The sequence below is a fragment of the Chiloscyllium plagiosum genome, unplaced genomic scaffold (assembly GCF_037043375.1).
Source record: "Chiloscyllium plagiosum isolate Xiang-an unplaced genomic scaffold, Cpla_swu_hap1 HiC_scaffold_16, whole genome shotgun sequence".
Lineage (NCBI taxonomy): Eukaryota > Metazoa > Chordata > Chondrichthyes > Orectolobiformes > Hemiscylliidae > Chiloscyllium > Chiloscyllium plagiosum.
Genome location: NW_028270154.1, coordinates 37,465,670 through 37,482,959, shown reverse-complemented (window position 1 = coordinate 37,482,959; position 17,290 = coordinate 37,465,670). Strand labels below are relative to the sequence as shown.

The 17,290-nt window shown below is 37.8% G+C and overlaps 1 protein-coding gene across 2 annotated transcripts in view; it reads right to left on the bottom strand.

Moving 5' to 3' along the window:
* The window catches only part of LOC122556603 (F-box/LRR-repeat protein 3-like), a 45,443-nt gene extending 28,381 nt beyond the window's left edge, over positions 1-17,062 (bottom strand). The window contains exons 1-2 of one of the 2 annotated variants that reach the window (XM_043703486.2): positions 16,997-17,062; positions 5,617-5,682 (exon numbers count right to left, since the gene is read on the bottom strand). The gene's annotated coding sequence lies outside the window, so the exon portion shown is untranslated. The remainder of the gene's footprint in view (positions 1-5,616; positions 5,683-16,996) is intronic. The other variant, XM_043703487.2, reaches the window with a different exon arrangement.
* Between the last annotated feature and the right edge of the window lie 228 nt (positions 17,063-17,290).

The window sequence follows — 17,290 nt, the reverse complement described above, 5'->3', positions numbered from 1 at the left end:
TATAAATGTGGTGTCAATCAAGTGAGTTGCTTTGTCCTGGAGAGTGTCAAGCTTCTTGGTTACTGTTGGAGCTGCACCACATTCAGGCAAGTGAGGAGTATTCCATCACTCTCCTAACATGTACCTCGTAGACAGATGATCAGGCTTTGGGAATTAGGAGGTTTAGATACTCAATGTAGGATTCTTAAGTAGCAGATTTATGATATGTTTGTTGTTTTCAAAAAAGAAAACTTACCATAACCAGTACAAGTGAGCCTGAATTAAGGGTCAACAACTTAAATGTAATCTGCCTTTCAGAGATTTAGGAGGTCATGCCAATTGAGCATCAACTAAATAAGAAGCCCTGCAGAGGCTGAAAAAGGAAGTGTATAGTTTTGTGCCAGCTCAACAAGGCAAATGAACATTCAAATAAACTATCCTTTGTCTTTTTGTATCTAATACAAAGGAACTAAGTAAGTAGTAAGTAGATAAGCACTTAAAATGCTGTGGCATAATTAGCTACGGACCAAGTACAGATAAATGGGATTAGTGAAGTTTACTGTTTATTGATTGGCTAAGACATAATGGGCTGATGGGCCTATTTCTATGCTGTATGACTCTGACTATTGTCTTTCCTTGAAAGTCACCATAGTAGTATGGAATGTATATGTCAAGTTCCAAGATGCTTTAGCATTCTAATGACACAGATTTAGCAAGCCCCACACAAATGCACACTCTTCAAATCAGAAGAACACTCTGGAAGGAGATGCAGATACCAGTGAAAGAGAAATAAGTGAAGATTGAAAAAGATGTAGAATACCTACAGGTCAGTTATGATTAGATAGGAACTGTTATAGGACTGAAGCAGCCTGTGACCATTGCATAGATATTTACCAAGGATGTATTGTTCTAAAGAACAGAATATGACTGTTATTCAAAACAGGACCTTGTGCTAATAATAACAAAATTTAAAAACAATTGCACATTCAGCTCTTAAAAAAAACGTACATGCACAAACCCACATTGTTTCCTGGTAATCACTGATTGAATGATAAACATGCAGCAATTGCTTCAACTAAAATTTCAGCATTCAGTCATACTGAGCTAACTATATAATCATCTAGGTCTACTGGAGTCAAAATTAGACCTAAAAAAAAAACCATTGCGTTCCAAAATCAAACACATGACAATGTTTTCAGAACAATAAACTTAATTCCATCTTCAGGTTACCTACATGAAAATTAACTGTGAAGGTACAGGACATCGCTGGTACTAACCACTGTGATTACTGCCTTAGCCTACGTTAATCAAACATATTTTCTCTGTATAAAGGTGGTAAATAACTAATTTTTAAAGGAAATGTTTTCAGTTAAGTCATTTCATTTCTGTTAATCTACATGAATCTCAAAATCGCAACAGTTGTGAGTCACTCATCTCCTTCTGATGCAAGTCAGATTGTTAAGGAACTCTACAAGAACCCTGCCATAAAAATAAAATCCATGCTGAGGCTACAGTTATGTACAACCCTTTCAGAGTGGAGGGGAATGACTGTATGGTAGCTTTGCCAATGACACCAAGGCAAGTAGAAAGCAAGTTGTCAAAAGAGGATAGCCAATCTCCAAGGGGATATAGAAACATTAAAAGGTTTGGCAAGTGGAAAACAGCATGGAATTTGTGAACTTGTCTACTTTAACAGGAAGAATTAAAAAAACAGTATACTATTCAAATGGAGACAGCACATGATAGAGAGGGATCTGGATAATACTAGATTCATTAAATGTTAATAATTAGGCTCAGCAAAAGATTAAGTATGCAAATAGAATGCTGGAGCTTACTGCATTATATGCAAAAATAAAATTTTACTGTAGCTGTACAGGGCCTCAGTCACACTCCATTCAGAATACTGTGTACACAGTTAATCTCCTTTATTTTAAAATTATACAATTTCGTTAGAGGCATTTCAGAAAGTTCACTTAAATCATTCCTGGGACAAGAAACTTATTGTATGCAGTTCAGAATAAAAGATGATTTCATTGAAAAATATAATGATCTGAGGGCCGTAAGAGGGTGAATACAAGAAAAATGTTTCCACTTCTGGGAAAAACTGAAGTGGCAGACAGTATAACACCAAGATATCTCCATTTACACGATGGAGAAATGTTTTCTTTGAGGGTCATCAGTATTAAAATCCCTTTCTCCAAAAGGTAGTGGAGGCAGGATCACAGAATTTATTCAAGGCAGAGTTAAAGAAATGCTTGATCAACAAGGGAGTCAACAAGGGACAAATGAGTAAGTGCAGTTGAGATCACAAGCAAACTACTGATTATTGGAGCAGTTTGAAAGATTGAATGGCCTACTTCGTCTCCTAAGCCTTATTATCCACTATGTAAAACTGAAAAATGCTTGAAACACAAATTATACAGCTCTCCCTTGCTTTCTTATTCACTCAAGGGACATGGGCATTGCTGGCAAAGCCAGAACTTATTACCCATCCCTAATTGTCCTTGACAACTTCCTTCTTGAATTGCTGCAGTCTATCTTGTGGGTAGATCCACAATGCCAGTAGGAAGTGAATTCCAGGATTTTTACCCAGCAATGCGAAAGGAACGGCAATATATTTCCAAATCAGGATGTTAAGTGTCTTGGAGAGAAATTTGCAGGTTCCCTGTATTCCTTGCCCTTCACCTTCTAGACAGTAGTTGCTGTGAGTTTAGAAGGTGCTAAGGATCTTTGATGAATTTCTTCAGTATATATCTTATATATGGTGCACAGTGCTGTTATGGAGCGTGGGTGGTGCAGGGAGTAGATATGGTGCCAATCAAGTCAGCTGCACTATTTTCCTTTCCTGAACTATTTGCCAGCTTTCCTTCTTCCTAGCCTGTCATCAAAGGATCAATAAAATTCAGCTCATAAATGTTCCTAAATTTTAAAAATGCAAAAAAAAGTAAATAAACTAAACCAGATGTTCAACTCTATCACCATAAAATGTTACATCATTCCAAATTTATTTTCAATTTAAACAATTTTACCTTCACTCTAAATCTTGTAAATTAGATTGCATTTAATTCTCCCCCCATTTGTTGCAGAAATAGCATGGAACTTCTAACACTATTCCCCAAAATGTATACCATTTATAAAGGTGTATAACTAAATTTCAAATTAGTCCTTGGATACTAATACAAATTTATAATTACAACTACAATGGCAATTATACTATTTACAGAGTTATTATATTGCCAAGAAATTGGTATGTAGATCACTGTATGCACGTCAATTATGTTAAATAGATACACATTACTAAGTACATAGCAGAAACTAAATTTCGAAGAAATCTAAGAAATAATAAAAGATTAGAAAGTTAAAATCTCTCACTTTGATCAGGGAAACAGTTTGCTTGGTTTGATTTTTGAAGGTTTTACTTCATGTTTTGATGCTAAAGCAGGCATGAATAAACTAAAACATCTGAACTTGCTTTACCACTGCAATTTTACTGGTTTAAATTGAAAACACAAGCTATTTTCATTTTCTTGCCATTTCCAATCCAAACTTTGGTCTGCTTTTTTTTTAAACCTTCCATTTTAATGAATTGCAAAATAAACTTACTTTTACTCCCCTAAAGAAAAGGCAACCCAACCAAAAATTGTTTACCTATCTTAATCTTTCCAATTTACATTTTGCAACAAATCCAAAACCGTGAAAATTATGTAGCAACATCACAATTCCTACACAAATTGCTGTTTTCACAGTCTGGTTAAGTTTTTTTTTTAAATGTTTGTACATATGCAATTCCAACTTGGTTTTAATGTATGCCATCATATGACAAATTTTCCTTTATAGACCAATAGAAATGTTTACAAGACTGCATCACATTATTTCAAAATAATAATACAACAGTGCATACATTAATTCCATCTCAGACTGGTAAAAGGATCAAGTTACAGAAAATGTAGCTGTATTCGGTCTGGGTGACAGACATGACTAGTAACAAGCATTATTCTAAGACAATTATTAACTTTATATTTTAGTTTCAAAACATTTAGGATTCCACTGTCACAACTTAATGTTTTGACTACCAACAATATTACTTAAAGCATAAACGGACAACCTGCCAATTATGCAATTTCAGATACAGAGCCATTACCTTTTTAAATTAAAAATGTTTATTAAACTAGATCAGATGAACTCAAATTAGTTATTTATTTTTTAAAAATGTTAAGATGACAACCAATCCAGCTGTGAGCAAAAGTATTAAGCATGTGAGCAATTTGTCCATTTTCCAATCCTTCAGCCAACAAGTGCTTTGCACTAGAAATTACTTTTTCTAAGTATACAAATAGTTGATAAATGTATATATTATAAACTAGATTTAATGATTTAATATTAATAACTTCTAAAGATGTGTCTAAATGCAAGAACTGCTCAAAGTTGATTACTACAACAAAATGTATCGAATACATCTGTGAGTACAAACCTAGTTTTGACTTGCCCTTGCAAATTATTATTGTTGGCATAATCAGTATTGCCACTGGACCAATAATCATGAATCTCAAGCAATTACTGTGGGGAATTAACATTTGTATCCTAGCATAGATTAGATTAGATTCCCTAATCTAATCTAGGGACCCTCCGATGAGCAACCCACCCAGACCTATTTCCCTCTGACTGACGCACCTAATGCTATGGGCAATTTAGTATGGCCAAATCATCTGACCTGCGCATCTTTGGACCATGAGAGGAAACCGGAGCACCCGGAGGAAACCCATGTAGACACGGGGAGAATGTGCAAACTCCACACAGACAGTTGCCCGAAGCTAGAATCGAACCTGGGACCCTGATGCTGTGAGGCAGCAGTGCTAACCACTGAGCCACAGTGCCACCCCATACGAGAGGGTGAAATTCTGAATTCAATCAAATCTGGAATTTAAAATGCTAATCTAACGGTGACCATGTAAAACCTTTATCAGAAGTTCATTAATTTCCTTGAGGTAAGAAAATGTGCCATTCTTACCTGGTTTGGCCTGTATGTGACTCCAGACCACAAACATGGGTGATTTTTAAACGCCCTCTGAAGTGGCTGAAAGAGCCATTCAGTGCAAAGGAAATTAGAGAAAGGCACCAAATGCCACCATTGCTAATAATACCTTCTTCCCATAGAAGAATACAAAACGTAATTGTCAAAAAAATCTGAAAGTTTAAAGAAATTTCCAAAAATGTTAAGATGTTTTAGACTTCAGCTTTCAATTGATACCACAGCTGAGAATTTAACATGTGGTGTGCAGAAGTCACCAAATGCAGAATGTCATTCAAACTTCCTTCTGTAAAAATTCAGGCTGTAATTAAATTATAAGCCCAAATCTCAATCCATATACTTCACCATGAAGAAAATATACCATTCAATCATACATTAGGTGACAAAAAAATTACCATACAAATTAAGGTCATATAGATGAAAAATCACAGCAAAGCATTAGTTTAATATTTATGGCAGAAATAATAAATTCTACAGGTACAAATTGCATTTTTAAGCAAGTTATTTAAACTTCACATTCAATAATCTATGTTTTATAAGTGTGATACAAAATCATTTGCACAAAAAAAATTTACTTGAGGGTGGACAATTATTAAAGTGCTTAATACCTCCCAGGTCTTTATGTGACGAAGCTTTCAATTTTCTCCAGAAGGTTTTCGGCCATCTTGAAAATTCTGTTAGCAGGGATTAAAGTTAGAAATTACAGGAAATTACAGCCCCAAAATAAAATATGTTAACATCTGATCACAGAGATAGCATAATTGTTTTATCCTAAATCCACTTCTAAACATTACAAATCAGTGCCACCAACAATACTGTATTACAACCAACAGGATCAAACTCCCCTTGTCAATTCCTTTTCATGCCCTTGTATTTGCACATGTTCATAGTTAGAGTGCCAATGTGTCAAACAGAAATTTCTATATGTACTAACCCAAATTATAGAAGTACTCTACTTTTGGTCCACTAATTAATGGAGGTTCAGTGACTGAGTGGTTAATGAATTTTGTCCAGATCCTCTAAGCTTTGAAAATGAGACACCGCCCAACAGAAACAGGCAATTGTTTCTATCTTAAGCAAGATGTATGGATGACAAGGATTCAAATATTATGAATAGAAGTTCAGATTATGAAAATTAATCCTAAACCCAAGGTTAAAATGAAAGCTCTTCTTTAAAAAATTATTATATATGGGATTAAATTTGTACATTTCTCCTGCCTATAGTGTCATGAAATAACTGCATTTCATCATGCAAGTTACAACTTAGACAAGACAAAAAAAAGTGCAATCAATTCAGTTTCTTCAATTTTAAAGGAGGTATTGGTCTTGTTTGATTCTCACCATAGCTCCCAATCTATCATGTTTCATGGCCAAAAGATGTCTTACTGTACACATCTATTTGTAAAATTACAACTGCATTGTTACAAATGGGAGACTATTACAGGAAACTTTTTTTATTATCCAGCATCTATGAGACCGAGAGAGTGTGCCAATTGATAAATTATTCTGGATACTCAAGAGATCCACATAAACAAATGTAAAAACATACACTAAGTAATAAAAGTGTAATACAAGGGTATATACATCACTGTTATACTTTTACAGCATAAGTCACTTAAATAATAATGCAATTTTGCCTTAAAAAAAGAACCAACAGACAGCATGCTCACTCATACCCTCAACTGATTACATGGAAGTTGCAGTAGATAGCATTTCTTGAAAGAAATTGACTTGAAATTGAATTCACTTGATATTTCGCATGGCCATTTGATTGAATAATTACATTAAGCTATGTTAATAAAAAATGGTATTAATGGGGCAGAATAATACAGTAACCTTTGTGGTGTTTCAGGCATATAATTTTTGCCAGTTTATTAAGAATGCCGGCTCATGTCAGTTAAAACAAGGTTTGATTTATTATAGTTCTGGATTGTGTCTTTAAATTAGAATGAAATGGAGAATTGAAGTGGGATTTAACAGAAGAACAAGAAGAGTTGATAAAAAGATATTGCAGGATTGACTTACAAGGTGTTTTCTTCAAAAAAAAATCAATTCTTCTCTCAAGGACTATTATTCTCCTAGAATGTGGAGGTAGCCAATAGATGGAGACTGTAAGTCTCCATGATTATTATGCAAGAATGTGAAGGGTGCTCATTGTTCAGTTTGAAGAGGCACTGTTCATGAGTATTTAAATAGCAGATTTAACCAGTTTTGGCCAAAGGAAGGAATTCAAGGATTAGAATTTATCTGGCTACAAAAACAAGTGAATCAAGCCCGAGGGAGCAGAGGAGAATGTCGGGCTAGTTCCAGCAGAATAAATGTCTTCTTAAAAAAGGACATAATAAAGAATAACAGCAGAGGAAGATTTGGTCACATTTATGCAAACAAGGGACTTTTTCTGTAGTTTAAAGTATAAGGTTCCAAAATAAGTGTTAAGTCAACATTGCTTTTAATTTTTCTGTTACAGCAAAAGACTTAAAAGATGAAAACTTGGGCAATTCCTTCACATTGATCACTGGGAATTTGTGTTTCATTTGTGTTTCATTACTCTCTACTGGGTTCAAAACACCCTCCACAAAAGTCATTACCAAATTCAAGCTAAATGTCAGTCAATTTCCAGTAGTTGAAAAGGATGGCGCTGGAAAAGCACAGCAGGTCAGGCAACTTCCAAGGACCAAGGGAGTCATGTTTCAGACGTAAGGCCTTCATCATTCCTGACCTTTTGTGGATTTCCCGCACCACCCTTTTTGACTCTGATTCTCCAGCACATGCAGGCCTCACTTTCTCCTAATCTCCAGCAATTGTGTAATCTTCAAAAGTTTACATGACGTATTTACACCAATATCAGGGTCAGTTAGCTCAGTTGACTGGTTGGCTAATTTGTGACATGGAGTGGGATCACCAGTGAGAGTTCAATTCCCATACCACCTGAGGTTACTATGAAAGTCTGTCCTTCTCAATCTCAAGCCCCTTCCTGTGAATGATCTGGACAACTGGGAGGGGCCTCTCAGTTCTGCGATCAGTCAAATAAACACTAGCAGCTCGGTCTGGTTCAGCAAGATTTCACAATTTATTACGATGCCCGGCATAGGTTATCTAGCAACACAAGGGTTAAGCACCTCTGTGTACCCTGTACAAACTGCGCACTTTAGCTTAAAATACAGACAACTTTTATAGGTCTCTTAACAAACAGGACAGCCTTAATTGTAAAATTACTCCAATAAAATGAAATAAAAATGACAAATAGACATAAAATTAAGCCATTGATATTTCCTGAGAACTGACTTATTTTGCACGGTCTTATCTCTGGGACATCTCGTTTCCAAGGTCAGTTTAGGATATTTTAATAATGCCATATCTTACTTAGTTAATTCATACTATGAACGGGGCATTATTTGCTAATCTCTTTGAATTAGTACAGGAATGCAGTTTTCAGCAGAGTTAAATGCCATTATAAACAAATTTGGCTTCACCTGAGGCAGGGTGTCCCTCAGGTTAACCCACCACCAGTTTAATGAGTGATCAGCCCTTTACCTTATTAATGTAGTGCATTTCAACCAGCAATTGCACTACACTGCAGAATCCTGTGGATCAAATATACATTTTACCAAAAAAAGTAAATAATGTTTTAATTACATTAAGGTCAGTGAGCTGCAAACACATTTTTCTCCACATGAAGTCACATAGTGTATTACTGAAAATGAAAGGTCCAGAGGACCATATATGCATGTATTGGTCAAAAACAATTTGACATACTTGAATAGATTCTCCATTACAGTACTCATTGATAATGTTCTGTATATTATGCACATATTTACTGAAATACGTTATACAAGGTACATTACATTAGAACCAGTAATTTAAAGTGATTGAATAAGTTAGTGTTTCTATTGCAGAGTAATATCCTAAGCAATAATAGAATTTGATGTTTATGTGTGTTAAAACTAAATCAGTGGTCTTGATTACCAATATAAACATAATGTGGTAAACACACAGGTCAGGCTGTGGATAGAGAAGCAGAATTAACCTTTCAGGTCAATGACTATCATGAAAACTTGAAAATGATTTTTAAAAACCTAAGTTTATAAAAGTGAGAAGGAGATAGTCAGAAAAAAGAACAAAGAGGACTCTGTGATAACACGGAAACAGATCGTGCAAAACCAGAAAGGAGCAGAAATGGGACAACAAACAAAAAGATGTCTGGAGAAATGGACTTCCCTATCCAGATTCATTCTAAACAAATGAACAGGAAAATCACAAGACTAGTACAGCTCTCTCCAAGTTAAACAATGGGAAACAATAGGACTTCTGACCAATTGATAACCACAATGTTAGGGAGAATTAACACAAGCAAGTCCAAATTTCACTTCATAGATATTATCCCAGTTTTGGATCCTCCCCCGAGCATCTCATCACAACAATCATCTTGCTGATCCTTCACTCAAAGCAAGGTTGTTCCAGCCCTAGTTCTCCAAATATCCTCTCTGACACACTACACCAGTTTTTCAACAATCCACATCAGCAGTACAATGAAATAGTGAAAAAAAAACCTTCAAATATATTCGCACTACAGCTAACATTCCCTTAAATCTCTATCTTTATAAATCTTTCACTTCAACCATAGACAAGTGTCTTCATCAAGGTCTTTATAGGGAGAAATGAAATAGACCACGCAACAGGGAAAAATATGTCAGAGTGCAGTTAGTTGGAGTCCAGAACTTTTGTTTTGGAAGATGGAGAGGGGAAAGAGGAGAAGGAAATAAACTCAAGAGTGGGAGACAAAAACAACTGGAGAACTAAAGACATTTCTGGATTTTATCTATGATCATTATAAGAGATCCACCAAAACACAGACACTACTTGATACTAAAGTTTTTAAACAGGTCTTAGGGAATAGCAACACTACTTTCCCACTCACTTCCAATATGACGCTTATTCCCAGGCCATCTATTTTACATATAAAAAACTTGCAGCATCAGGAATACATTTTCTTTGAAATAGCAGTTATAAGAATAACTAAGTAGCACAACCAGCATAAGTCAACAGCAAAGCTCAGATATTGTTCAGTTACTTGATAACTGTAAACTTACAGTATATAAAAAAAATTGTTTAGCTGTTGGCCTAATTTTTAGACCATTGATTGGTCCAAATGCATCACACAAGTTACCAGAAAGGCTAATCTAAAGGAAATGATCAGTGAAGTACTGAGATGCTTCAAAAAAAAACAATTGACACTTGACTAACCTTGTACCTGGTGTTCAGGTGCAAATTTAAACTAGTAAAAATTGAATCCTTTACAGTAGAAGACAAAATTTGTTGTGGTCCTGCCTTACTCCTTTTTCTTGCCATGATTAAAAAAAGTGAGCTGTTGCTTCCAGAATTAATCAGGATAAAAATGCAATTTTTTTTCCAGCTGAAAGCAGCTAAATGTGATGCAGCACTCAATTCCCAACATGGACCACCTCATTCAGGGAAACAGGGTAACAATGCATGGAAACACCCTTCGGTCAACTAGTCCACGCCAACCAAGTTTTCAAATTTAACCAGTCCCACTTGCTTGCATTTGGCCCAATATTCTCCAAATCTTTCCTCTTCATATAATTATCCAAATGTCTCTTAAATGTTGTAACTATATCTGCATCCACCACTTCCTCTGGCAGTTCATTCTATGCACTAACTACTGTGTAAAAAAAGTTGCCCCTCATGGCCTTTTTCAATCTTTCTCCTCTCACCTTAAAAATATGGCACCTGGTATTGGCACACCCCCACCCCCCAAGGGAAGAGACATTTGCTATTCACCTTATCTATGCCTGTGATTTTATAAACCTCTATAAAGTCACTCCTCAACGCCAATGAAAGAGTCCCAGCCTATTTTTAATAATTTAAACCCTCCATTCCTATAGCGGGACAACCAGAACTATACTCCAGAAGAGGCCTCACCAACATCTTGTACAACTTCAACATGACGTCCCAGCTCTTGCATTCAATGGTCTGAGTAATGAAGACAAGCATGCTAAATGCTGTCCTAACTACCCTGTCTATCTGTGCTGCAAATTTCAAAGAATTATGTACCTGAACTGATAGCTTTCTGTTCCACAACACAACCAAGGGCTTGACCATTAATTGAATAAGTCCTGCCCTTGTCGTTTACCAGAATGCAATACCTTGTATTTATTCAAAGTAAACTCCACCTGCCACAACTCAGCTTATAAGGTTGAACTGGTTCTCAGGTGTCCCTTGGAAAAACTGTTGTCTTTTAAAAAGTCATGCTAGAAAGAGAACCTTCCAAGTAATGAACTGTGATTTCAATCGTTTGAAAGCTATCCTGTAGATTGCTCAGATTTTCTCAGCTTGAAGTCTGCTAAAGTGTCTAAACTTCCATCATATTAATTGCTTGGATTAAGGAATTCCTGATTAAAGATTTTAGATTAAATTTTTTTTAGATTAAAATTCCCTACAGCGTGGAAACAGGCCCTTCGGCCCAACTAGTCCACACCGACCCTTCGAAGAGTAACCCACCCAGACCCATCCCCCCTAACTAATGCACCTTAATCTATGGGCAATTTAGTATGACCAATTCACCTAACCTGCACATCTTTGGACTGTGGGAGGAAACGGGAGCATGCGGAGGAAACACACGCAGACACGGGGAGAATGTCTGTGTGGAGTTTGCACAGTCAACCAAGGCTGGAATCGAACCCGGGTCCCTGGCGCGGTGAGGCAGCAGTGCTAACCACTGAACCACCTGATATACCTATTAGAAAAGGAGCAACACAGGACCTTCTCTTTGGAAATAAAGGCAAGTGACTGAGGTGTCAGTGGGGGAGCACTTTGGGGCTCATAGTTCCATTTGTTTTAAAATAGTTATATAAAAGGATAAGATCTCATCTAAAAATTACTTTTAAATTGGAATAAGGTCAACTTTGACGATGTTGGGCAACAAATTTCAGAAGTTGATTGGGAGAGGTTATTTGCAGGTAAGGGGATAGTTGGAAAGTGGGAGGCCTTTCCGGGACCTTGGATTCATGTCATGCTACAGGTGACCCCACTACACTATACACTCACACACATGCACGATCACACTCACATAGACCCTCTCTCATTCATACACACACACAAAGACACATACACATCTATACTCTCACCCTCTCAGAGGCATATACTCCATCACACTCTATTAGCAAGTTTGCAGGTGACAGCATAATTGGTAGTTTTGTGGACAGTAAAGAAGCTTTTCTCAGAATACACTGGGACCTTGATCAGATGGGCTGATGGAGTTTAGTCTAGACAAATATGAGATATTGTATTTTGGGAAAGTAAATCAGGGCAGGATTTATACACTTAATGGCAGGTTCCTGGGGCGTGTTGTCAAACAGAGACACCCTTGGACTGCTGGTTCATAGTTTCTTGAAGGTGGAGTCGCAGGTAGACAGGGTAGTGAAGATGATGTTTGGTACACTTGCATTTATTGGTCAGTGCATTGAGTATAGGAGTTGAAATACCACGTTCAGGTGATCCAGAACATTGGTTCGGCCAATTTTGGAATACTGTATTCCATTCAGGACTTCCTGCTGTAGGAAAGATGTTGTTAAAGTTGAAAAGGATGCAGAAATTATTTAGAAGTATGTTGCCTGGGTTGGAAGGTTTGAGCTATAGGGATAGGCTGAATAGGCTGGGGTTGTTTCCTTTAAGCTTCAGAAACTGAAGGGTGACCTTAGAGGTTTATAAAATCATGAGGGACATGGATAGGGTAAATAGACAAGGTTTATTCCCGGGGGTGAAAAAAAAGTCCAAAACTAGCGGGAATGTTTAAGATGAGAAAGGAAAGATTTAAAAAGGACTGAAGGGACAACTTTTTCACACAGAGGTGGATGCACATATGGAAGGAGCTGCCAGAGGAAGTAGTGGAGGTTGGTATGACATTTAAAAGATGGCTGGATGAGTTATGAATAGGAAGAGAGTTTACAGGGATCTGGGCCAAATGAGACTAGATTAATTTCAAATAACTGGTCAGCACAGTTGAGTTAGACCGAAGGGTGTATTTCCATGCTGTACAACTCTACAAGAGCTCTAGCCATCATGGTCATGCTAGCTTTCTGCAAGAGCAAATCAAGCTTTTCCAAGTTTCTCACAATTTCCATGTAGACTATTCCCTTCAGATAACTAAGTAATATCCCTCTGGAAGGTATTGTACTCTCAGACAGAGCACTCCAGATCGTATTCACTTTTTAAAAAAAACAAAATTCATGGCTTGTAGATTTCACAGTGTGTGCCAGCAGTCACCCAATCCTAGTTGTACCTAAGACGACTTTGAAGGTCATTTGCCTTTTTGAACTGTTGCAGTCTGTTTGAAGGCATACCAGTAATACTGCTGGGGACAGAAATCAGGACTTTGAGTAAGCAATGCAAATGGAACAACAATATATTTCCAAGTCAGGATACAGAGTGGCTAGGAGGGCAACTTGAAGATGGTGGAGTTCCTACAAAAAATGCTGGTCTTGTCTGTCTAGATGGCAATGTCATGTGTTTAAGGAGCTATGGTGAATTTCTGCATTGCATCAGTAGATGGTATACAAGGCAGTGACGACCATATGTCAATGGTGAAAGGAGAGAATGTTTGTGGATGCAAGACCAATCAAGTTGCTGCCTTCTCACAGACAGTATCCCACTTTTTGAACGCTGTTGGAGTTATAGTCATCCAGTTAAGTCACTGGTCTTCCATCACCCTCCTAATGTGTGCCGAGTGCTTTGGGGAGTCAGGAGGTTAATTATTTGCTGCAGTATTTCTCCGCATGTATTCTATCCAGACTCTTCAGGATCTTCAACTCTTCTATCAAACCTCCTGCCCTCGGATCCATTCTGATAGCCAAAGTATTTATTGGGCCAGTCCAGTCCAATGTCTGGTCAATGGTAACCCCAGCATCTTGATGGTGGGAATTCAGTAATGCTAATGCAAATGAATGTCATGGGGCAATACAGTGAGATTCTCTCTTATTGGATATGGTTATTACCTGCCATGAATATTACTTGCCATTTATCAGCCCAAGTATGGATTTTAACCAAGCTTTGCTGCATTTGGACATGGATCGATTCAATACCGAGGATCTATGAATGATGCTGAATACTAATCGTCATTGAACATCCCCACTTCTACCCTTGTGATGGAGGCAAGATCACTGATGAAGCAACTGAGGATTATTGGACCTTGGACACTACCCCCAGGCTCCCCTATGTCCTAGAACAGAGATGACTGACCTCTTAAAAAAAACACAACAATCTTTCTTTGTACTGGGTGTTTTCCTAATTAACTGTAGCTTAGCTACAGATCCTTGATGCCACTTTAGCTCAAATGCAGTCATGATATCAAGAACAATCAGTCAATCTCATCAGCACTCCACCCCACCTTGGAATCCAGCCTCTTTCATTTATGAGCAAAGGCTGTAATGAGGTTAAGAGTTGAGTGGTCATTGCCTGGTATAGCAGAACTAAAGTGAGCTTCAGTAAGCAGTTTATTGCTGAGCAAGAGCTACTGATACCACTGTAGATGACCACTTTCATCACTTTACTAACTTAAAGTAAACTAGTAACTGGCTCCTCTTTGTGTACACAGGAGTACCTCACCAATTTTCCACATTAACTGACAGATATCAGTATTTTAGCAGAAGCAGAACAACTTGGCTGGGAGAATGGCAGCTCTTCAGTACAAGAGCTGGAATGTTGTCATGGTGCACAACCTTTGCAGTATCCAGTGCTTGAACCACTGCTTGATATCACAAGGAGTAGGTGACAGGAAAACTGGTATTTGTGATAATGAACACCTCTGGGGAAACAGAAATGCATCATCCATTTGACACTTCTAGGTGAAGATTATTGCAGATGGTTCAGTCTTATTTGTTGCATTGGTACACTGGGTTCCTCATAAATGAGCATGGAAGTATTTTTGGAGCCTCTTTTATCTAGTGAGTTCTCCAGTTGTCCATCATCTGTCAAAACTAAATATGGCAGCAAAACAGGGATTTGATCCAAGACATCAGTAGTGGAATCACTTAGCCCTGTCACTTTCTGCTAATGTTGTCTGGCACACAAGTAATCCTGCATTGTAGCTTGACCAAGTTGATATCTCATTTTTAAGTCTTTCTCTGCATGTATTCTATCCAGACCCTTCATGATTTTCAACCCTTCTATCAAACTTCCTTTTTCCTTTGGAAAATATCTCCAGCTTCTCCAATCTATCTTTATGTGAAGTATTTTCTTTCCTAGAACCATTCTCCATTGCCTTCACATCTTCCCAAAAATGTGGTATGCAGAATTGCACACAATACTTCGTTTGGGGCAGAACTATTGCTTGATAAAAGTCAACCCTAACTTCCTTGTTTTTGTACTCTATGCCTGGATTTATAAAAACCTTTAACTGCCTTCTCAATCTGCTCTGCCATTTTCAACAATTCATATACACAAATCCAGTATCTTCCTGCTCTGCCTACTATTCTGTTTATGTATAATTGCATATGTTCATTCTCCCTTACAAAAGAGGTCACTTCAACTTCTGTACATGAAACAGGTCAAAATCAATGCCCACCCATTCAACCAGTCTATCTATATCCTTGTGAAGTCTGTCACTACCCTTCTCCCAATTCACAATATTTCCAAGCTTTGTGCCAGCTGAATATGCAAGTTTTGAATAAGTTAGGTTTCAAGAGTAAAGGATAAGGGAACTGATATTATACATTTTAAATCTTAACATTCTGGTTGATCTAGACCCAAGGGAATGGTCAATTATATTGAATGAAATCAATATTAAGGGACCATATAGAACACAGTCTCAGAATCAAAAGTGAAAACTTTCCTGGTTAGAGGATATTTAAATCTATCCTCCGATTAAGTGGCTTCAGAGTGAAACCAGAGCTGCAGGGAGAGGCCGAATAGGCTGGGGCTGTTTTTCTCTGGAGCGTCAGAGGCTGAGGGTTGACCTTAGAGGTTTAATTAGGGTAATTAGAGAAGATCTTTCTCAAGGGTGGGGGAGTCCACGACTAGAGGGGTTAGGTTTAGGGTGAGAGGGAAAAAAGACTTAAAAGGGTCCTAAGGGGCAACTTTTACACACAGTGGGTAGGTGAATGTATGGAATGAGCTGTCAGAGCAACTAGCTGATGCTGGGACAATTATAACATTTAAAAGGCATCTGAATGGAAAAATAGGACTAGATTAATTTAGAAATCTGATCGGTCTGGACCAGTTGGACCAAAGGGTCCATTTCCATTCTGTACATTTCTACGTCTCTATGTGTTTAAGGTTTTATTTTAATTAAATTACAAAAGATATACCAAGTTGACCAGAGGCAATAAATTGCGACAGCCAAGACGTTTAAATAATGGAGCGACAATCTGCAAATACTCATGGTCATGCAGAATTCAAGAACTCACAGAAAGGCCAACGACAAAAGATATTTGCCTTCCCTAAACAAAACCGTCATCGTCAATGAGATGTATAAACAAATAACACAAGGCAAAACGCCAGAAACGTTTATATGAAGGTTGCATGAAGGATTAGTGACCCTGGGTAGCAGTCAACCTTAGATTTGCAGAGTAAAAGCTCCGATGATTGACATGCGCCGTAACCATAGCAACGCCGGCAGTGTTGATTGCCGGCTGTCAGTCTATTTTTTTTTTAAAAATGCTCGCTTAATTAATCAATTCGTTGAAAAGGTCCCTGCTGCAAATGTATGCCCTCCGAAGCTGCTTGCTGCAAATCTATACTACGCAACGCATGTTTCGGAAAGCCGCAAGTTCTCAATCCGGAGTGTGACTCGGTTCAGACAGCCCGAGCTGGAGGTGAGGGGGGAGGTCTGCCGGAACGCAAGGCCCAGCTTCCATGATCCAACACCACACGCACCTCCAAATAGAGCACAACACTTCCTCATACCCCAGCACAAAACAATAACCCTCGCTCATTATCATGGCATATAACAATTATAACTGCTTCCCGACTTACTTTCCTATTTATTGCGACACCTTTCGATCTTTTTCCCAAGTACGACCACCTCTGCCTCCTCCCCACCCCTCCAACCGTCACTCTGATGGACGTGTCTATTAGCCATACATGATTCGATTCGGGAAGAACAGACCAATCGCTATGGGGTATGGGCGGGCATTTCCATTGTGACCTCACACAACAAAAAGAAACGGCTGAACCAATCGGCGCAGGTGACGGTCTGACTATGATTGGCATACACGGAGACCAATAGCAAATGTCGAATTTGACAATGCCATGTCATCGTTGATAAGA